Source organism: Parasteatoda tepidariorum, chromosome 3 (assembly GCF_982258835.1).
Source record: "Parasteatoda tepidariorum strain Cologne lab strain chromosome 3, Ptep-v5.0, whole genome shotgun sequence".
Classification (NCBI taxonomy): domain Eukaryota; kingdom Metazoa; phylum Arthropoda; class Arachnida; order Araneae; family Theridiidae; genus Parasteatoda; species Parasteatoda tepidariorum.
The window spans coordinates 15,324,673-15,349,289 of NC_141757.1; the positions used below are offsets into that span (position 1 = coordinate 15,324,673).

Genomic DNA, 24,617 nt, shown 5'->3' on the forward strand with positions numbered 1-24,617 from the left:
CACAAGATACTTTAGTAATCCGGCGAAACTGTCTTAAATGGGAAAAAAAAGCAAATAATGATTACAAGAATTTTTAGTAACCTGCCGAAAAAATCTTAAAACGCACAAAATCGAATAATGATCAAAAGAAACTTAAGTGACGCTCCGACATGATCTTGAAAAGTAAAAAAAGCAATTAGTTATAACAAGTTACTTTGCTGACGTGCTGAAATGATCTTAAAAAGAAGGGAAAAAAACGTCAAGTAGTTATCACAAGAAAATTTCGAAGAAAAAAGTTACAAATTTACATTTAGGGGAACCAAACGTTAAACAGCTCTTCTGACCAATCTATGGGGACCATGTTTCCCGGTTTGCGTCTAGGTCCTATAGTTTTGAGGATCAGGAATTATAATCTGTCGATAAAAAGTCATGTGTAATCACAGAAAGTGCAGAAAGTGCTTTTTGTAGATGATTTCATAACTTAAATATCACTTGCACTAACTAATTAGCATATTTGAGATCATCCCCTCTAACTATTAAGATTTTGTCCTAGTACGTATAAATTCGATCATTAGATCAAGAGTTACTCAGGATGGTCAACTTGTATTTTTTTTTTTTGCATACTATACATCACCATTTCCCCCTATCTAAATCTAAGATCCGATAAAAATTGTTCAAATTGAGAAAAACTGCAGAAATAAAATTCGTACTGCCACAGGGATTGAACCCAGCACCACCTGAACGGACACTCTAAATATATCTTCATTATGCATACACCATTGCATTTATTGTCTTTCGCCAACGGTACAACGCGTATAATGAAATATTTTAACTTCTGTAGTTTATGTACACTGGAGTAAGAAATTAAGAGAATTTTCAGACTTGGTCGATTATCTCTAAAACTACTGGGCTGATTTTCATTAAAATCGGTCAAGTAGGTCTAGAGATAATCGACCAAGTCTGAAGATTTTCTTGATTTCTTACAATAGTGTAGTATAAACAGCTTTATTATTATTTATTTATATTTTTTCTTAGATTAACTGAAGAACTGTTAATTTTAACTTAAAATAAATTAATTGTTTGAATTCAAAATAGACACTTTTATATAACATTTGGTGCTATTTAATTACAGAATAACAAAGTGGATAACAAAATAGAATAAAAAAATATGTACAGCAACAATTAAAAAGCGCATTTCAATTTCCTTCACTTCTAATTAATATTATTTTCGCCCCAGAAACTCAGATTTCTGAAGAAGATGAACACGTGAATGTAATATTTAACCATTAGCAGTATTTAATTAATCTAAATTGCATCTTTCCCGATTTTCTTTCAGCTTTAATTTCCAGCAATTATGTATTTTTCTTTTCTTCGTAAAGTTTTTTTTTTCGAAACTGAGAATAATTAACTACCGCAATAAAGATTCCACGTCATTCCTTCGTGTAATTTCCTAAGCACCTGTGAAAAATTAATTGAAACTCCACGAAATCCACTTCTTAAAAATCGTTAAAATATCTAATTATTCTTTACAGAAAATATCTTAGAAGAATAATTCTTTTCTATTAAAAATGTAATCATTCTATTGATATACAGATGCGTAATATTAATTTATTATTAATTAGAAATATTAATTTTAAGAACTCAACTCAGTATTTTACAAAAAAAAAACCTCTTATTTGCGGAAAAATTGTAAACATATTATTATAAACAGAATACATTATAAAAAATTGTATTTTTAACCATCTGCGCTTACATCCTTTTAATAACACATTCATTTCTTATTAAAAAAAGTAAATGCATAAGTGTTTCATTTCGGACTTTAAGAGCTGCAGTGGGAGATATGAATCCGCATCTGGCTTGCACCGACCACAGTGCTGACGTGAAATATCCTCAGTGGTAGACGGAGTCATGGGTTAGAGTCCCCTTGCCGTCAGGCTAACCGTGGGAGGTTCTCGCGCTCTTCCTCTCCATGTAACGCAAATGCGGGTTAGCTCCATCAAAAAGTCCTTCACGAAGGTAAATTTCTCCCAATACTCGAACCAGGAGTTCCCTTGTCTTCTGGATTGGGTCTAAAATTACAAGGTTACGGAGTAGAACATTTGTAGTCATAAACTCATAATATTGGGTCTGCTGTTCAACGACGGTTATAAAATAAAATAACGGTTATAAAATTTGCCAATACAGCTTACAACGGTCCGTAAAGTGACCGACCTACTATGTTTGCTGGTATGTTAAGAACCCATTTAGAACGATGAGAAAAGCCTCTCGCGATCAGCTCGACGACATGCTATCGAACCGCAGTGTTGAGAAATTAAAACAAGCTATCAAAATAAATTTTTGGAGAGTGTTTAATTCTAAAACTTGGTCTCCCTAAAACCAAAAAAACTTGATTTCTTTTTCATTTCGATATTTTTTTCCTCTTTCTTTCTTGAAACAATTTAGAAAACTGGATCTCGAATAACAATTGTATTTTTTTTTCTTTTTGAGTAAAAGCTTTCCTCTAATAATTCAGATTATAATGAGAGAAGAATCCGATAAAGTTAAAACTTCAATAATTTCTTCTTTCTGCTCTAATTGGCAACTTTTTGAGTTCCTTGTCAACAAGATTCGATTGCATCGATTTTTTATGTCTATACTAGAACAAATGATGAAAGAAAAGTAACAGAATGTTAGAGAGAATAACTCTTAAAGCTCTTAACCCGATTTATTTAATAAGTTCAGAACACATGACACAATCATTAAATTTCTTAAAAGGAGAGCATAAAAAAAATGACACAAATCTAAATAAAAAAACAAATTACTAACTTTATAAAATCAGAAATTTAAAAACAATGAATCAAAACTATGCAAAAAGAGGCTTTAAATCTTTTACTAATTTTGCTCAAATTTTGTATTTATCCATGTAAAATTGTCTTCCATGTAAAATGATTCATTAAAAAATTTTATAACTTATAATTCAAAATTTTTTACGATCATATTAAAAAATCATATACGATCATTTACGATCATATTAAAATATTAAAAAATAATAAATATTTACTAAAAGTCATTTTTACATAGAATTATCTTTAGATAAACGAATTTCATGATTGTGAGCAAAATTTTTTTGATTCACTTAAAAAGTTTTCGAGATGTAGCGAAATACTTAAAAAGTAAATTTAACATTAAGGGGTCCAAATTTTGGACCGGTCCCCTGCTCAAACTATTGGAGCCCTATTTCCCTCATTGCAGCTACTCCTTACATTTTGGTAATCAGAAACCGAATCCGTCGAAAAAAAGGTATGTTTATTCAGAGAAAGTACATTTTTGTGTCAGCTCATTTATTTATTTATTTATTTCATTTGTTTAATTTAATTTAATATAATTAATTCATTTATTAATTTATTTATTTTTTCTTTTCAGTGCAATCTGTCACTGACATTTATACGAAAAAATTATTTACTTTAGTACGGATTTCTTACTTTTCATCAGTGAACGAATACCTGCTGTTTCTTCAGACACAATTATTGACTGTAAAATTTCGTTAGGCATTTCTTTATGCGTTTTAAAGGCTATTTTTTTTCATTTTTCAGCGGTTTTTCGATCCAGTTTATGCTTACTTTTTAAAAAATATAGTTTATATTTATGCAAAAATTTAATGGAAAGAGAAAGCAAAATTTTAAGTTATTTAATAATAACCACTCTTAAATTTTGCAAAGAAATAAATCGTTAAGGGGAGTCAGTAGGGCAAAACTTAAAAAATTTCGATTTTTTACTTTTAGCATTTTTGGATGCGCAATTTCATGTACTTTAATTTGATATTTTACTTTTGTTTGTGCGTAAATTAGAAACCGAGAAAATTGAATTTTAGTAAGACCAACTGTCAAACTTTGGAAAGCGAAATCGAAACTGCCACGCCCACCACGTATCTGTTAAATGTAAACAAAGAGAGTAAAGCTCTCTAGATAGCTTATTTTTTTTAATTCAAGTTTTGAGAAAGTTTAGGTGAAAGCGTGAACTTGATTCCCAATGAAATTCTAACTGAGAGAAATATTTTGCTTATAACTGTAATTGTGTTTGCATTTGGTATTTTGATTTCGAAATTCGATCTACCGACAACACGTTCTTGCAATTCAACAATTTGTTTGCTTTTATTTTTCTTTCTTGAAGATATATAATTATTTTTATAATTTAAAATTTGTTATAATTATTTATTAATTGGAAACGATGCCGAGAAGTACTGGTAAAGTGTTTGCAAAAAGAAAACCCAGAAATAGGAATGGTCCTATGAAAAGAGAAGTAATAAATCCTGAACTGAATTGTAGTGCTTCTGAAAGAAAGATGCCGGATTTAAATTTGAGTTACGGGGATCTTAACAACAATGCAGAATTGTGTAATATAATTATGGACTTTGATATTCTGAAATATGTCATTGAAAAGTGTGTGCAATGTAGCCAGTGCTCAAAAAATGAGTTGACTTTGCTTCTTGCCAAACAAAATGTGGGTTTGGCAATCGAACTCGAGATTGTTTGTCACAAGTGCAATTTCTCATGCAAGTTTTCCAATTCCCACAAACATGAAAAAGGAAGTGGAGAATTGTTTGACATTAACACTCAGCTTGTTTATGGCCTGCTGTCTATTGGTAAAGGGGCTGAAGCAGCTAAAACACTTTGTGGTGTACTAAATCTTCACAGTCCTCCTACAAAATTTTCTACGTATAATGCTGAACTTTTGGATGCTGCTAAAGATGTATGCAAGATATCTATGCTCAATGCAGTTGAACAATCAATTACGCAGAATGATGGCTGTCGTGACATGACGGTAGCTATCGATGGAACCTGGCAAAAGAAGGGGTTTGCATCTTTAAACGGTGTAGTTACAGCTACCAGCATTGATACCGGAAAAGTTATTGACGTTGAGGTGCTGTCAAAATATTGTGTGTGCCCTAACAAAGCTTCTCATTCTATGCAATGCAAAAAAAATCATGTAGGCTACAGTGGTAAAATGGAAGTGAATGGCGCGCTTACAATTTTCCAAAGATCTTGCAGCAACTATAACACAAGATATTTGAATTATCTTGGAGATGGAGACTCGAAGGCTTTCAACTCGGTTTCCGAAGCTAATGTGTATGGTCCAGATATAAAAATTTCAAAACTTGAATGTGTGGGCCATGTAATGAAACGAATGGGTTCTCGTCTGAGAAAGTTGAAAGAGAAAATGAAAGGAGTAAAACTTTCAGATGGAAAAAGTCTTACTGGAAAGAACCGCCTATCAGATGCCGAAATAGACCGAATTCAGACTTATTATGGCCTTGCCATAAGACGAAATTGCCATTCAGTGAAGAGCATGCGCCAAGCTGTTTGGGCAATATTTTTGCATAAATTGAGCTCTGATGATAATCCTCAACATGGGTTTTGCCCAGAAGGAGAGGAATCTTGGTGTGGCTTTCAAAAAGCTAAAGCGAAGGGGGAAGTATATAAGCACAAACATAGTTTGCCTGTTGAAGTGGTTGAAGTAATGCGACCCATTTTTAAAGACCTTTCCAGGCCCGATTTATTAAAAAAATGTGTTCATGGCAAAACACAGAATCCGAACGAAAGTGTGAACAATGTCATCTGGTCGAGAATTCCGAAGACAACGTTTGTTCATATTGGCACTTTATCTCTTGGTGTTTATGATGCGATTTCCACATTTAACGATGGAAATATAACAAAATTAGCAGTTCTAAGAAAGCTGAACATTGAGCCCGGGTATTGTATGGAGCATGCACTTAAAAAGCAAGATGAGATTCGAGTGCAGAAGGCTGCTCGTGCACATTGTCTACAAAGTAAGGAAGCGAGAAAAGCCAAAAGATTAAGCAAAAAGCTTAGAGAGGACAATGAACTAAAAGACAAAAAAAATAAAGTGTATAGTGCCGGTATGTTCTGAGTTAACAAATATTGAATTTATTTGCCATATAACGAGAATTTTCAAGCGTAAGTTTCCATCACATAAAATTTTTTTATTGCAAAGAAATTTTTTTATTGCAAACATGTTTTTTGTATGAAATTTTAATATTCATACGATCAAATTTATTATTATTTTCATTTTATATTGTGTTTTATTACTGCATTTCAGGTTTTAATCATTTTAATAGCAATGTTAACTTATAAATATGAACTTCTGTGTGTTTATAAAATTTTTTGACAAAATTCATTCTTTTTTTACACTAAATACTTTCTTCCTTATTGAACCTTGTACAAAAAAATACTGAAACAAATACCCTGAAATTTTTTCCAGTTTTTCTAGAGCATATGAATAATATAATATAAAAGAATTATGCATATGGTTTTAATAGTTTTTCTTGTATACAAATTTTTTAGTTTAAAATGCAGTTTTCTCAAAATAGTGTTTTTCAAACTTCGATGTACCTTTTCTGAAAAAGTACTCAACATACATTATTAAAAATTTTATGGGACCTTTAGACATGCATCAATTATATGCTGTGACAAATTTTAAGCTCTAACTTCAATAATTTTTAAGTTATTGGGTTTTTCAGGTTAAAAATCGTTGATTTTTAAAATTTTTTTTTCAATTTTTCTGAATTTATTTTTAAAAAAAAATCTATTAAGGATACATATAAAATATTGTCACAGTATAAATTTCAATATGTAAATACCCTGCAAAAAAAATTCTGTGTGTCTATCTTTTTTACTTTCTTAGAAAAGGTACATCGAAAAAGCCCTATTTTAACATTGCAGGTATAGGCCCTACCGACTCCCCTTAAATAAGAGGTCAAATCTTAACACTAGATTGCCTAAGGAAGTCATTTTGACTGCTTTTAATTTCAATTAGAAAAACAATGATATATATAATGACACAATTTCTTAGAATTTTGTACAACATATAATTTTTTTATGGTTAATATTTACTAATAACTTGTTATATAACTGTAAATGATATAAAAAATATTAAAAATTAATTTTAAATAAATTTTTTTACGCATTATTTACTCACTCACAATGCAGTCATTTTGACTGCTTTTGGGCAATATAGGTATATACTAATTTTCCGTCTTTCTAGTGTTAATCCTTAACCTATAAAGTGTGGCTCTGAAATCGACGACCACAGTTTGTTTACAAATATATAATTTTACAAATATATTCTATGACGGCATTAAATACTTCATATCATTTTACTTTTAAATACTTAGCTACAAGGTTACATCGACTTTGATTCATTAATTTCTTAGTAAAAAAGCTCATATAAGTATAAAGGCCATGCACACTAATAAGAGAATAATTATTAAACAAGGGAACAGACTAATGAGAGACTAATTAACGGGAAGTTTAAAACACGAGATTTATCAAAGTATCATCATGCATTCTAATTTTAATATTCTTAATTATATTTTATTCTGAAGTATGCCTAGTAATTTCCTAGTAAAAAAGCTCATATAAGTATAAAGGCAACTAATAAGAGACTAATTATTAAACAAGGGAACAGACTAATGAGAGACTAATTAACGGGAAGTTTAAAACACGAGATTTATCAAAGTATCATCATGCATTCTAATTTTAATATTCTTAATTATATTTTATTCTGAAGTATGCCTAGTAATTTCCTAGTAAAAAAGCTCATATAAGTATAATGGCTACGCACACTAATAAGAGACTAATTATTAAACAAGGGAAAAGACTAATAAGAGACTAATTAACGGTAATTTTAAAACACGAGATTTATCAAAGTATCATCAAGAATTCTAATTTTAATAATCTGATATTTTTAATTATATTTTATTCTGAAGTATGCCTAGTAATTTCCTAGTAAAAAAGCTCATATAAGTATAAAGGCCACGCACACTAATAAGAGACTAATTAATAAACAAGGGAAAAGACTAATAAGAGACTAATTAACGGGAATTTTAAAACACGAGATTTATCAAAGTATCATCACGCCTTCTAATTTCAATATTCTGATATTTTTAGTTATGTTCTATACTAAAGTATGCATGCAAAAATCTTAAAAAAGATTTTTCACTCATATACTATTCCGGACAGAGTTGCATCTCCACCCAAATAGATGAAAGAACAGTTCTAAATTAGGATACCACAGTGTTCAAGAACTTGGAAATTATTTGCATCATTAGATGCAGGTAAATTGACGTTAGAAGGGAGTTGTGGTTGGTTGAGGTTCAAAAATAGCTCAATCTTGGTTTTCATCAAATCTGGAAATGGTTACGCCCGCGCAATTTATGAGGATCACTGATAACCATCTAAGAGTTACGATGACTGCATTGTGATTAGAATGGCGCGTAGACTTTTCTTTAAAATTATGGATCGCAATTACTTAGTAGCACTGCAGGGCCCCCCGGGCTCAAAAATACTCTAGACCCCTATAACATGCTATAATGTTTTAAAAAAGAATTAAAAAAAACTTGGCATGCATAAAGCAAATCATTTTTAAGATGTGATACGATAATTTTAACAAATTTAAACACATTTTGATTACCCCGAAAAACTCAAATAAATCATTTTTAAGATATGATGCAATAATTTTAACAAATTTAAACACATTTTGATTACCCCGAAAACTCAAATAAATCATTTTTAAGATATGATGTAATACTTTTAACAAATTTAAACGCAATTTAATTACCCCAAAAACTCAAATAAAGCATTTTTAAACTATGCATAATTATTTTAAAAAAATGGGATGCTAGCCAGTTGCAATCCTCAAATAATAAAATAATTTTCAAAACCATGAAACTTAATTAAAATGATTAAATTAAATCGAAATAAAGGTATAACAAATAAAAAAAATTCAAAGGGTAGGAATTATTTTGTTAAAACTAAGCAGTTATTAAAACATCTTTCAATGCCCAAGTACCTAAAATTTTCATCGGAACATAGAAAAATAGATTTCGGTTGCCTTTTTTACGTCTTCTTGGTGATAAACAATTCAAATTATTGGTATTTGCATGATAAGCAATCACTATTTGTTGGGGGAAAATGCACACTTTATACAATAGAATATATTTATTCTAAAGAATATTTATATTATATTTACAGGATACTTTTTTTTAAATATAATTTTAAAAAAGTAAAATTCCCAAGGGACCCTTGAGTGCCTGCGGCCCTCGGACACTGCCCGGTTGTGCCCATGCATAAAGACGGTACAAATCGCAATTGTGAAGCTGAATACATTATGAATAAAATTTCAATCTATGATATATATACACTTTTAGCCCACTCCGTTTCACTTCTAGTTGGCACTGGACAGAAAGGCAGGTAGACCGGACTGCAGCCGTTGTCATGGAGACTGGGTTACTCTTTAACTTAGTTGGGGGCATAAGGTAGCAAAAAAGGAGAGGAACTAATATCTTGAACAAAATACAGAAAAGAACAAGATTTTTTTAGAGCATTTCTAATAATAATTGATTTTGTTATTAATTGTAAGCAGATTTCTTAGTATGATTTTTAAAACACAGATATTCTTTTTATTTTTTTTTAACTAAGCGAAAATTTTAAACGAAACAAAATTATATTTAAAAAGATAATTTTTTTTAATAAATCTAAGTATAAAAAATACACAGATGCTCACAAATACTTTACTTTAGATACTTATTTTTGTTTGCAATTTTTTTTATAGATTTATGTATATTAATTTATCCCACATTATTGTTTAGAGGGGGAAGGAAAAATCAACATAGGCATGCAATCATTGATCATAAAAAAGATCATACGCAAGTTTTATAATTTTTAATGTTCCTTTTTTTAAATAAAAAAAATCACATTCTTTTTTTAAATAATTTTTATAAAAGTCATTCATTAATTTATTAAAACAGTAGTGAATTGGTAGTTAAAAAAAAGTCAATTTATTATAAAAGTAATTTTTTTCTGAAATATATTTGCTTCTGTGAAACAAAAGAGCTTGCCTAAAAAACCTCTCTATAAGAAATCTTTCTATAAAAACCTCTCTATAAGAGAAGATTGCCTTTTTCTTTTCTCGAAAGAAAATCCCAAATCTTTAGGAATCCAAAGAGAAAAAAAAAGAAGAAAAAAAGAAGAAAAAAAAGAAAGGAAAAAAAATTAAGCGATGCGAGCTGGTTGATCAGTGCAAAAACATAGCCAACGTGTCAGTTTCTGGCCTCAGAAACTAATTTATAGCCAAACTAAAACACCTCCTGCCTCTTTGTACATTCGCTTTCCTGAGAAGGTACTTATAAGCTAAATATATTTAAACAATATAAAATTTCTAATACATGTTTCAAGATAAACTTTTCTTTTTATACAACATTTATTTATAATTGTACGCACATTAAACTGTAATTAATTCCGAAATAGCGAAATACTACTTTTCAAAAGCGTAGTATTACATTTCATACCTTTCCCTGCCATGCCAACTTGAGGTGAAACGAAGTATAAATTCTTATTATCTTAAACATTATTTGAAAAATGAATGAATGGAGGTTAATAACGCGAATGCTTTTAACACGAAGGTTGATACGAGAAGACTTATAGAACGAAGACTAACAATACGATGGTTATTAGCAAAAAGCATAGAACACGAAGGCTCTAAACATGAAATTTTATTACACAAAGGCTTAAAATGCGAAATTTGATACAAAGACGATATGACATGGGGAAAATTTTGAATGGACTAAGATACTAGTATGCGTGTAAATTTAACTTCTGTAGAGATTCATTCGTTGTATATAAGCATAGCCCCCTGGCACCTTTTTTTTATTCCGAGAAAAATCTGAATAATTTTAATAATTAACCAACTATTTTTAAAAGCAATTATATATTTGCTTAGTTCGAATCAATTACAACAAATCATTGCACAACGTACTTTCAATTTTTAGTAAATTGTAATCTACAAAGCCTTTATTCTGCATATAAAATTATCTATTCTACTAATATTTGTTTCGGCAAATATTTTGACTTTTAAAGTCACAGCTATTTGATTTTAAAAAAATTATTTGCAATAAACCTTATATTTTTTTTAATATCATATTTTGCTTTTTCTTTCGAAAATTCTGTACAGACACAAAAAGAAAACAGTTAATCCAGAAAGTCTATTACGTTATGAATTCTCATGCGAGCATTATAAAATCCAGCCATTTACTTCCTTGGGTAAAGCATTTTTCTTTCTTTAATTTTACTACATAATAGTATGTGACAAAACCAACATCTTATTGTGTAAGACTGGGCCATTTGTTCGAGAAGATGGAAGTTGCTGTAATTTTTAAACTACTTTAAAATTGTTCTATAAAATTCTCTGTGGGAGCTATAAGCTGAGTTTTAGTGAAGTTAGCAAAAATAAATTGAAGTTCTGGTAGCTTATTTTCTAGAAGATAATAAGTTTCTAGTTATTCTTGAGTAGAATCGTACATGGTAACTTATCAAAAAAAAGCCGGATTAGAATGTCGGGAAAATTTTAAAATTTTCCAGCAAATTTATAAGTAGCTTTTCTATTTTTTAATTGAAATCTCTAAATGATAAAGAGCATTCTACAAAAATACCATTTAGTAATGTAAAGCAAAATTTAATAACAAATGATGATAGACTAAAATGATGATCAGTACAACAAGAAGTGATGATAATAGGAAATAAAACTCGTGAAATAAAACATATTTTAATAGGTGTGGCCTATATTATGCCAATGCTATTTTTAATTAATCTTGTTTAATAGTACAAAATTAAACTTTTGGAAAACCCCTTATTAGTCAAAGCTTTCTTTCGAAATTAACAAAACCTACTAAAATTACCAGAAACTTTTCGAAATTTTCACGATATTCGAATCGGACTTTTATTAGAAGTCATCAAATACGATTCAAATCAAATTTATGAAGAAGAATTTTTTTTTTAATGTTTTCCTTGCAAGGGCAGTATAAAAAGATTTCTTTAAATGTTCATACCTCGCGTAATTTTTAAAGTTTTTTTTTTCAAATTTTAAAATGTTATTTTTATAATTAATGAAAATTACTCTGAATTTTTTTTTTACTTCATTGAATATTACTGCCGTTATATACAGAAAACGTATGTCAAAAAATTAGTTTTTTCAAAAAAATAAATATCTATATCTCCATGAATATGTAAGCTAGGTTTACGAAATTTCGAACCGTTATTTCACATGATAAACAACGCAATTTACATGAGATACAAGCTTATCGCTGTATTTTGTGGCATAGGGTTTAAAAATATAATTTTCGTTCGTAAATTATTCTCGGTCTAAAGCTTTAAACTCATAGGCATCACATGACTTAAACACTTCAAAAGTTTTAAAATAATTCTCTAATAAGTATTTCTTGCCAAATATGAAAAAAAAGAGTTAGCACAGAAGTTTTTTAATTATCTAGTCAAACCCCTAGAGCAAGAAAAAGAGATAAGAAAAGAATATTATTTTCTGAACATAAATTTTAAAGATTTTGTAAAATTTAACAATTCGTGGCATAAGTAAATGTTTTGAGATTGATTCTGATATTCTGGATTTTGTATAATGATTTGAATGTAATGACTTAAGTAAATTCGTTTGATATTAAGAATATCCGTTCGAGGAAATTTCTTTGGAGAGATTTCTTACACTTCTTTTCAAATTTTACACATAGCAATCCTTTACGAAATAAAAAAATAGAATTTAATTTGAATGGTGCGTTGTAATTTTAATTCTTTTTATTTTGACAACTTCTTGCATTGCATTGGTTTTCTGGATCTTTGCAGATGTAGAAAAAAATTCTGGTAAAATTACCTTACTTCAAGGTTATGACATTTCAGTTAAAAAGAAAACCAAATAATTCTGGTTAATGAAACCAAAATAATACCGTTACCAAAATAATATCGTTACCATAAAATCGGAAAAATTGCGAACTGAATGGTTTGTTGGAAATTCTGGTTTTCGCAATTAAAGTTCTTATTACCTCACATTTAGTAAATACAGAACTGAAAAGTAAATATAACCGAATAAATGTTCTTTATGCAATGCTCCAACAGGTGGAACTGGCGAAGATGTTACATCCACGCTAATCAAAGCACGCGGTGTTTTTGGAACATTAAGTAAAATCTGGAGCTCTTCAGCGTTAACAATCAAGTTGAAGCTACTCATCATTAAACAGTTCAACAACCATTCAGCAGTTAAAGTCGTCCTACTTGATGGGTGCGAAACTTAGAAACTTAACTAAATCTCAAGAAAACTCCTTGAACCCCTTTCAAATGAAAGCTCTACGTAGGATTTTTAAAATCTTTTGGCCTTATATAATTTCAAATGAGCAACTAGGGAGACATTCTGCGAATGTCTGATACTGAATTTTCTCGTGCAGAACAACACCTGAACACCAAAGGGATGAAGGAAGCGAGGAAGACCGAGACTAACATGGCGAAGATAGATAGTGGGTGGAAGAGATGCGCTTGGAAGGTCTCCCAAGTCAAAATGTTTAATGGTTTTCCATTGATGGACCAACATAATTTTGATGTTAACTATCAATAATTCCATCATGAACCATTATTTTTTTGATGGTACCCAACACCAGTAACCATCACTCCAATGTAGGAATTCAAACTGATTTATGATGGTTCAACATAAGAATAGCAACTTTTTTTGATGGTTTGTTCACGTTGAACCATCAGAAATTTTTACATCATAGTATCTTCGAAATCAAATGTTGGAACGATTATGAACCACCATCACCCCAATGTAGGATTTCGGACTGATTTTTGATGGGCCAACGTAAAAAAAAATTGTTTTCATGGTATATTCCTGCTGAACAAACAAGAATTATTATTAAACAATCATGGAAATGCACTGTTGTACCATTATGGTCCATCACGAATTTCCATCATAGTATCGTAGAGATCAAATGTTGGAACGATTATGAGCACATTCCATCCCAATGTAAGAATTTGGACTGATTTATGATGGTCCAACATAAAAACAACCAAATTGTTTTAATAGTATATTCCAGAAAACCAACAAGTATTCCCATTCCCATAATGTGCTCATGGAAATGTATAGTTGAAACCATCCTGAACCATCACTCATCATCATGGATTGTTGGTCCATGAGAATCAAACTTCTCTTGATGGTTAACTATCATAACATTAAAGTAGCATTTTCCATCATGGAATGATGAATCTTGTATGCAAAGTAAACACCATGAACGCATAATGGAAAATGATGGATGATAGTGACCCTCAAACGATGTTGGATCATCATGAATCGCAGTAAAATCACCATAAACCATCGAAATATTTTAATGGGACAATCAATAATTTTGACTTGAGCTAGCTGGAGCTTGGATAGGGAGGCTGCTTTGGACCGCAAGCGATGGCGGGCGAGACTTAAAGCCAAATGCGCCAGACTGACGTAAAAAGAATTTTGATGATGATTGATGATGCAAAGATCTAATATATCATGAATAAAATTACCACATTTATCAACTATTATGAAACTATATTTTATTGTTAATTTTACCAAAATCATTACCGTAACGATTCGGTAAAAAAATTACCGAGCTTTCTGGTGTTCCCATAGAACCAGAAACTTGCTAACCTTTACTATGTTCTGGTAGTTTTGACTTTTCTTCCTTGAGTAACAAGGTAAGCATCACTCTCTAATGAGTATAAGGCAATGTACAGGAATTTGTCATTTAGTGAACTAGATATGGAAAGAACATTGAATACTGTGCTGTGTGAGATGAATGCTCATCTGCGCAAATCAGGAAAGGTTCTCGATTGTTGGGGAAACAGTTTTTTAAACTAAGAGAATGTTTTAGAACACATCATTAAAAATTCATTTTTGCTAAATGAGAAATAATAAGTTGAAGATATTGAGACGAAGGAAGTGGAATTCTAGAATCAATTATAAATGAAATGATTGGTCAGAACCCTCGGACCCATCTAAGAACAGCTTAATGGCTATATGGAGTATTTGCTACAACACCGAAATCATTTCAAAACTAGACTCCACTCTCTGGAGGATGCATTTTAATTTCTATAAAGTAGAAACAATTGTATCTAAATACTTTTAGTAGGACAATAATATTCCTTTTATTTCCAGCCATTGCCTACATTTTAACAAAAGAAAGTGTTTTAAAACTAATTTAAAATCCTTTAACAAAACACATTGTGAACATACTATAAAACTATCTTAAAAACATTCTGGCTAAAATGGAAAAGTTAAGGTAATATAAACAGTGTTTGCCCAAGATTTTACGACAAAGGCAAAGAGAAAGTCGCAGTTTAAGTGCCTTACACTTAAGACTAAGTTATTATTTAAACTATATATTTGGCTGCTTTAGGAATGGACAAATAGCTCAACTATTTTAAATGTATATAAACCTCCTTATAAAATTGCCAATTTAGCGTTATTTTTTCCATCTAGATAATAAATAATTTTCAATTTTTTTGTCAGATCATCAGATTTTAAATCAATAAATCTAGGTTTTTGTAATTTTTTATCGGCCCAAATAATGCATAATCAGAAAAACTTTTTAAAATATTAAAAAATGAAATCACAAAAACCTATTTTTACTAAACCGAGACTGTGGCAGCTCTGCTATATTGTATATCTTTTGTGTGAAGCGAAATGAACTTTTCTCGTTTAAATTGGTGACGTCAATTTTCTACTTTCTTCTTCTTTCAGTTGTTTGACAGCTGTGGATATATAAACACGCTGGTCGTGTATTTTGTTACGATTGATTTAATAAATTATTTTGTTTAATCAAACCAAATTTTACTTATGTTTAACTAGAAACATTAACAGAACCATAAGTCGTGACCCGGAAAACTGGATACCAATATCAAATTGGATAATCTGAGCGTTTGAAATTACATCATCCACTCGAACTGGTGAAGTTCGCATATCTTGTCTTAACTTTCTGAATTGATCGAGATGCTGAATGATACCTTTAAATTAAAAATTGTTTTTCTAATTTAAGCTTAACAAACTGGTTCTTTATATTGACGTTTTGCGATTTTTTTCCAGTATTAGTATAGAGGGCGCTGGTTAAAGGTAAGCTAACCTTGCCCTAATGTTCATGAATAACTGTAGCGAATTCACAACAGTTACGAAGAGAGTAGATTATTCCCAAAAAGCGTTGACGATAAATCCTCTAAAATAAAGCTTTAAACGAAAACTTTATAAATGTCAAATCTGTCTAATCTATCTTCTTATTCGAACATATCGCGTACTGCTTATATTACCAGAAAAAACATCTGGGGAATCAAATTTCACTACAGGAAATCAGGTGGAGAGAATACACGCAATCCACTCAAGAGAAGGTTAAAATAATGCATGTACTGACTCATTTATCTGTCACGTTTTCACCTTTTCTGATCACAGTCTTCGTTTCTGAACTGAGATGGCAATTCTTTTTCTTTTCAGGTGATATTTCTGGTTATTCATAATTTCTAAATTTTTTAAGTTTACTTAATTTCGAATTTTAATAATTTTTTTTTCCGATTTATAGTCGTTCGATGAAAGAATTTGTTAAGTGGAAAAAAAGCTATTATTATTATTAAGAGACTAGTCTATCTCCTTTACATGGCTTTTCGAAGGATTTTCGCCAAGGAAAATAAAAAGCAACACTTGAAGTGCTTTACACGTGAAGCAAAGCTATAATTTTAAATTATGCTAGTCTAAATTTCTCAACAAAAAATAAGCACTTAAAAAATATTTTGAAGCACTTTGAAAAATATCATAATTAGACAGGATTGGCAAGTTTTTGACAATTGATGGTTTTATCCGGTTTTATTTACGGTGACGAAGACGATGGCGCGTCACAAACGATGAAATTAACAAGAGAAATTAAATTTTCTATCAGTAACAGAGGAAAAAAAATTGACAATGTTTAGTTGGTTCCCGTAATCAGCAAAAATTAGAGAGATTTTTCGATTCTATTACAGAGGGCGGAAAATGAAGTCTGAAATTGAGAATCTCTTGCAAAACCTGCTGTATCAGGGTTGCACATGCGAGTCAAAAATCCTCACCACTGAATGCAGCTCAGTGTACGCAAGTTCGGACCTGCAAGTATTTCATCAAGCATGTAAAACAAATGGTGTTTTCATACACTACAAACCGAAATAGATTGGGGTTGAATTAATTGTGAAAACGTTGAATAGGGCAATGTCTTTTTGCATAATTTGTGGCGAAAATCAAGATTGTAAAGAAAAATATCACATTTCGGAAAAGGGAAATTTAAGCACTTTTTAAAAACACCCATAGAAAAAAACACCTTTAAGGCCTTTTAAAAAACGAAAATCGAAAATAAGCACCTTTCAACACTTTTTAAAAACGCTAAGCACCCTGAATCATCTTGCCTTGAAAAATTATCTTCAGAACAGCAAATAACTTACACAGGGTAACAAAAAAATATAGGGATCATTTTTGAATGCTTTTATTTCCAAAATGTATTACATAATTCAGCGATGCCTCTCAATATGCTGACCTCCGGCTTAATAGATTTGTCTAAAACGCTTCGGCCATGATTTTAAAGTCCGCAAAATGATTTCCTGGGGGATTTTCTTCACCTCTTCTCTAATAGCTCTTTGAAGGCCTCTCAATGTAGAAATTCTTAGCTTATTCAGTTTGTTCTTCAGATGTCCCCATAGGAAATAGTCGCATGGTGCAGCATCAGGACTGTTTGGAATCCATTGTTCTGGTCTCAGGAATTGCACTTGCTGATCTGTTAGGAATTTAATGAAATTAGATGCATGCGATGGGTCAGAGTCCTGATGGAACACAGCATCACCATTAGGGAACAATCTGCAGTAATCATCCTTAAGAAAGGGCGTTAATATCTTCTGTGTGTAATACTCAGAATTTATTTTGGCCCCAGGTTTCACAAACCGAGGTTTGGTCACGCCATGGGCGGATATGCCCATCCAAACCATTACGCCTTTGGGATGAGGCACTGTGGTGTCAAGTCTCGCCTGTTCTGCCCACGGCTAAGATATTGAACTTTAGATTTAGCATTGGTATCAGATAGATAGATCCAAGCTTCATCAGTTGTAATGAACTTTCGCCATCTGTCCTTACGGAGAAGCTTGTAGAGGGGCCATGAACGACGCCTCCTAATCTGCACCAATCTCTCACTTAAATTATGACATTTAGGTTTTTTATGGCATTTTTTCTTCAACTTTTGTTTTAGTTGATAGCTTACAACTTGCTGACTCACGTTAGGAGCTTTAGCCATGCTTGCCTGTGTTGGTGGATCCGGTTTTGATGTCATCTTATCAAGCTTCTGCAAATCTGATTTCTTCAATTTGCTTGGTCACCACTTCTTTTTGGTTTTGCATTATTTTGCATCGATCCGAGTTTTGAATTCTTGATGCGACTGATATGGCTGAGTGAAATCGCAATACATTTCTTTTTAAAATGGGTTTGTATAATCCTGTGGCTCCATCGAAGTTCTAAAAATGCTTGTACTTGACCAATTAGCTTTTTGTCAAATTTCTTCAAAGGCATTATTGTGATTTTATGAAATAGTATTGCAATTGAAAGTCTAATAGCAGAGCTTTAGATCAGTATGCTATATATGTAAAAAGGTTATAAAACTTTAGTGGTAGATAACCACAAAAGTGATCCCTATACTTTTTTGTTACCCTGTACATTCTAAAAGGTTTCTTTCCTTCTTCTTTTTTTTTTTAAATAGTCAGTTTGGCGACATTTTTCCATCAAGAATAAAATTATCAAAATCAACGCCTTATTCCTATTTTTTTTGCAAATTGTTACGATCCCAAACAACGCAGCATTGGAGTAAGTTTTAAATATTAAAAATTAGACTACGAACACTTTTTATTTTTTCAAAACTGTGGCTTTTCTCCATATTTGACGTTCTGCACTATTTTCAGCGTGGGGGCGCTGGCCAAAGATAGGCTAAACTTGACCCAACAGTCATGTGTAGCTGTTACAAATTCACAACAGTTATGAAAATAGCATATTATTCGCAAAAAAAGTTCGCAATTTCATGTGACAACAGAAAAATAACCTTAACGTAATAAGTCACGTTCTGCTTTTATTCAGAGAAACGTCTGGAGAAACTGAAGGGTATGTTCGATTATCGACTATGTCAACCTTCATCTATCAAAAGGTACCTCAAGATAGAATCAAGTAAACATGTCTTATATACTAGTGAATTAGTAAAAATATTTATAGTGGTAGTTACTCCACAAACTTCATAAATTCCTGAAAAAGAAGTCAGAGGGGGGGAGATTACTTGTGATTTGAGTCCTTCACTGAACAAAACTTTAAGACATGAATCATTAGTCTGTCAGAGCCTAAACCACAATGTAAAAATGTGTCCTGCCTTTGTTTTTGAGCAGAGATGTATTCTAACGAATTGGTTTATCTTTCCACATTTGGTTTCAGAAAATCTCTCATTTCTACATTTTTTACTGTTATAAAATTTAATCAATTTTCACCAATTTACTGTCAGTTTAAAAAGGTACTCGTTAAATGGAAAATAGTAAAAATGAGCTTTTATAGTTAAACATTTAATCATAGATTATTACAGTTTATTATTCGACCAAGCCGGCATGACGGCTGACCGGTTAGCGTGTCTGACTGCGGAGTCAATGGCTGCGGGTTCGAATCCCACTCAGGGCATGGATGTTTCTCTGTGTGTTGTCCTCTGTAGTGTGTGATATATGAATGTGGCCCACCCTATAAATGGCTATCTGTGGCAATTTGGAGAGGGTATAGTTTGTCTAAAATAAGAACTCCCCTAACCATTCGTCTGAACCCGTGGCGGTGACTATGGTAACGAGGTATAACTATTTCAAGAAGGGGTGTGACGTCACTGTTTAGGGCAGGTTTTGACTGGGGTCGGCAGGAGAAAGGGAATTTTTTTCTTCGGTCTATTGTGTTAGCCCTAGAGTGAAGAGAAGCTACCCTCCCTGAAATGCGCTATTCTTGTTTCCCTAGCAGCAGATGACCTCAGACTTTATGGCGGGGGGAGTTCTTACAGAAGATAATGTTGCTCGCCTTTATGACTTTGGTCACAAGGTGCTCATCTGGCAATAGAAAATAAACAACACTCCCGGCACCTTCCATAGTGAAGAAGAATAAGTTCGGTGTCTGTCGTTAAAAAAAAATAATTATTATTTGACCAAGATAAACATAAATTTCTTTCGAAAAGATTTCATCACACACTTTACAAAATATGCGCTCATTATTTTATTTCAATAAAGAAAGCAACGAAATTAATTACTTCTCCCAAGATAAATACAGAAATTGAAAAACATTCTGAGTTAATTGAAAATTTAGACAAGAGACAATATAATGAATTAAGCTCAAATACCTACATTTTTTTTCCAGTTTATAAACACTCAGGAAATCACAATCACTCTTTAAAAAACAATTTTGTATCCTTTCTAAGACAATTTGGAAATTCTAAATGCGTGCATTTTTAAGCGAAAACGGTGTAATAGAAATTGAGACTTACTCTATTTTGACTCCAAGATACAAAATTATTAAAAACACGTGTCACAGACTCTTTGAAGCGACAAAGAGATTGGGGGGCTTTCTTTAACTCCAACAATCTGTCATTTAAAAAAAGAAGTTGTGTTTGCTTAACTAACGTTGGCAGATTTTTGTGAAAAAGGAAACGATTTGGCGTCTATCTGACACCAGTTCGGAGGCGACGGCAAACAGAAAGGCTCTTAAGACTACATCGATATCTCTCAGTCTGCGTTTACTTTACATTTTCCTAGATTGTAAGAAGGTCAATTTAAATTTGCCGGAGAGTTTTCCTAAAAATATTTCCGGAAAAGAATGGAAAAATAACATAAGCTTCGAGCTCTGCTTTTATGAAAATAAAAATTCAGGAAGATTGAAAAATTTTATTTTATAATAAGGGATTCTGTACCCTGCTCGCTTGGCGCAACAATATTTTTTTTCCTAAAGAAAAACTGTTAATAGCATAGAAATTAGAAAAGCACTCCATTAAAATTTGTCAATATTATCATGGATTTGGTATCACGCATTTAATTCCCAATTTTTTATTGGATTTTATGCTGATATAAAACCTGGATGTAAAACCTAATCATTTTCCTAGGTTGCCCTTTGACTTTAACTACAATTATTTTTTCTAAATTAGTAATTCATTTTTGCTTATTTAAATTCCTTAAATGTGTATTTTTAAATAGAGATTATTTATTAATCGTGCAACAAATTAATTTTTAATGGTGTTTATAATTTTGTAATTATTATTTCAACTGCTTATGTTGACTGGATACAGTAAGTAAATATAAATTATTTACTATTTATTATTTACTATTATAGTAAATTATTTATATTTAATAATTTCTATTTATAAATAATAAATAGTGAATAATTTATATTTACTAAATAAATATAAATTATCAACTATTTATTATTTACTATTAAACGGTTAGCAGTTATAGACATTTATTTAATTATATTTGGGTGGAAAGGTTATGTTACAGTACTGTGTAATAAAGTAAAATTAGTTTGAAGCTTTAATTATTATAATTGATTTCAAGCTCTTAATATGGAATAATGATCGAATTTCAATGCATAATAATTGCAAAAATACGAAGAAAGATTATTATGATAACTATGATGTTCACTGTTAGAATATTCATTTTAAAATTACGTTGAAATAACCGGCTGTCCATCTAATTAACAGAAAAGTTTACGGTAAAGAACATATTTTAACTTTACGGGTTTGAAACCGTTTACAACTAGAATGATTAAAAAACCATGAATACAAAACTATACCGTTAAAAAACCATGAATACAGTACTGTACGGTTATTAAACCATTTACAACTAGCATGGTTTCAAAATCGTAAAAAGTAAATTTAACTGGATATTAAAGCTGGCTTTCCGTTAGGTAATTAACACTGGAATTAGATAGTGGATGAATTTTATCAAAAGAGCCATAGAATGTGGTTTAATTAGTTTCGCTGATTGTTTCACCTAACGTTAAAAGATGGAAAATACTAGACTTTTTTGCGACCGTTCTTTCGGTTTATGAGATTGACAAATTAGCTCTCTAGGCTATAATGTGTAACCAGCTGCAAAATTACGCAGTTTCTTAACCAATTACTTTTAGCATGGTTTAAAAACCGTAAAAAAGAAATTTAACTAGACATTGGAACTAGGCCTTTCAGTAGGTAATGGTCATTGCAGTTAGTGGTTGAAGTGTGCTTTATCAAGTGAACCGTAGAATACGGTTTAAATAGTTTATATGGTTGTTCCATCTATCGTAAAAGATGGGAAGTACTATACTTTTTGTATAAAGCAGCTTTATGTTGCTGTCATCCGTGCGTGAACGAGAGTATCACATTCTGATAGTCCAGGGTCACAAATTAGGGGGTGTAAGACACTGGAAACTCTTCATGTGATCAAGGGAATGGATGAAATATTGTGGTCTCAACGCTGGGACTCAAAACCCCGTTCTGTCAGTTATGATACTGATAGATTACCTCTCTTGGTTGTAATATGTAATCAGCTGCAAGGTACTAAGTTGCTTCATTAGGTGGGCCTAGTTGGAGCGATAAAATTCTGGTTGTTAAATCGTATTAGGTGAAAGCAGTTAATAAACAGTTTTTCTCACGATCAACAGTTTGAATACCATCTTATTTAACGCTATTTGACAGTTTTGTTTGAATATGGAAAACTGACAATTAAAATATTGTTATTTAACCATTTTTAAAATCACTAATAGTGTTGGGAGGAAGGAATACTTCATAGATAAACAATAGCTTCATAAATTTTAAATTTATTTTAATGACAACCGAAGAAATCTTTATGAGAAAGCTGTCCAATGAGATTGTGCTAACCGGTCAGCATTTTCATCTGATTTTCTTAAGTATAACAATAGAAATAAATAGAGTTAGAGGTACGCATAAGATCTGATGGCTTGACTGTGTGGAAGAGGATTTCAAAATTCTAAGAATTACTGGCTGGAGAAAAATTGCAAAGAGAAGAGCAGAATGGAGAAAGATTCTAGCGAAGGCTCTGGCCCACAAATGATTGTCATGCCAATAGAAGAAGAAAAAAAATTGTTAAAATATAGCGAACAATAAATAGGCAAACCGTTATTGATTCATCTAGTAAAAATAAGTCATCAATAAATTTTATTTGATGGTTAATTTCACAATAGAGATACACTAATGAGATATAGTTGACGGTACTGAAAGAAAACACAAATAATTAAGATCAAAAGGATAAAACTTCTTTGAAAAAAAGGCGCTAAGAAGCAGCAGAAATTTCAGAAAAAAGTATCAATACAAAACAAATGAAATAAAATAAAAATATGACCACCGAAGCCGACGTCTTCAGGGGGTACCGGCCCCGGTAGCCATTAAAAACAAAACCATTTCTATTTGAGGGAGAAGCAAAAGCTTAAAATATCTCCCTCAGTACCCCGATGGTTTTGCATAGAGGTCCAGGAAAAACAAGATACATTCAAAAGAATAAACAAATTACGAAAAGAAAATCAATAAAAATCATCAGAAAATTAAAAACTCACAGTCACAGGTCAAGAATCAACTTCAAAAGCGGAGGAAAAGAAAACACTAAAAACTGAAAAACAACGCCCCCTATAATAATGCGCAGTAAAAGTTTAAAAATGATATGAAAAGGTCAGGAGAAGGAGATACGTAGATAAATTAATAGAATGCTTAACTGGGGCTGCTCAGTTAAGACTAGAATTGCGCCCTGTTAAAAGAAAAAATATATAAAAACTTAAAAACCATCAATCATTTTTTTAATTAAAAAATTAACATTACAAAAATTAAAAGGAAAATCATTTTTACTCAAATTATTTAAAAAATTACCCACAGCTTCCCGAAAACTTTCAACATTATTACAAATTTTCTTGATCCTAACTAATTGCGAAAAAACAAGATTTTTGAATATCTTACTACACAAATTAGTTTTAAAGTTGCAGAAAAAAATAACATTAAAATTAAAGGCTTTTCTTTTATCAAACACACCAATTTTAATAAAATTGTTAACAATATCAATTTTAAAATCTAAATATTCAATATTAAAGCAATTTTCATTAGTTTTTTTCAGGACCAAATCACCAGGATAAATTGTATAAATAAAATTATAATCGTCACAATTAAACAAAATCAAATCATCAATGTATCGGAAAGCATTAAGCACTTTATGTTCAAGAAATTTAGCCTCAAAAAAGTGCAAAAAAATGTTGGCAAAAGCCCCAGAAAAGGAATTACCTTGTGGAATTCCAATAATTTGTTTATAAAAATCTAAACCATTAAAAAGAACATTCTCAAAAAGATTAAACTTGCATAAATCTAACCAGTTAAACCTATCAATATTTTCATCAAATAAATACTTGTCATAAATACCTTCACAAATCTCAATAATTTTTTCATGTGGTATGCTGGTATACAAATTTTCAAAATCAAAAGTGTTAATGCTGGAAATATCATTACTTTTAATAAAATCCAAAACTTCAACATTACTTTCAATAATAATATTTTTCTCTTTTTTAATTTTAAGCAAAATAATTTTTAAAAAACAAAAAAACCTTTTACTAATATCAGAATTATAACTATTAGTACCACATGCTATAAACCTAAATTTAATCGGATTTTTATGAAATTTAACTATTGGAAATAAATATGGAAATGTAATCCTATTTAATTTAAATTTTAATTTTTTACTAAATGCAATAATTCT

The 24,617-nt window shown here is 30.9% G+C and overlaps 1 protein-coding gene across 1 annotated transcript in view; it reads right to left on the reverse strand.

The window, feature by feature from the left end:
• The window catches only part of dysc (whirlin protein dyschronic), a 396,379-nt gene that overhangs the window by 277,721 nt on the left and 94,041 nt on the right, over positions 1 to 24,617 (reverse strand). The window lies entirely within an intron of this gene.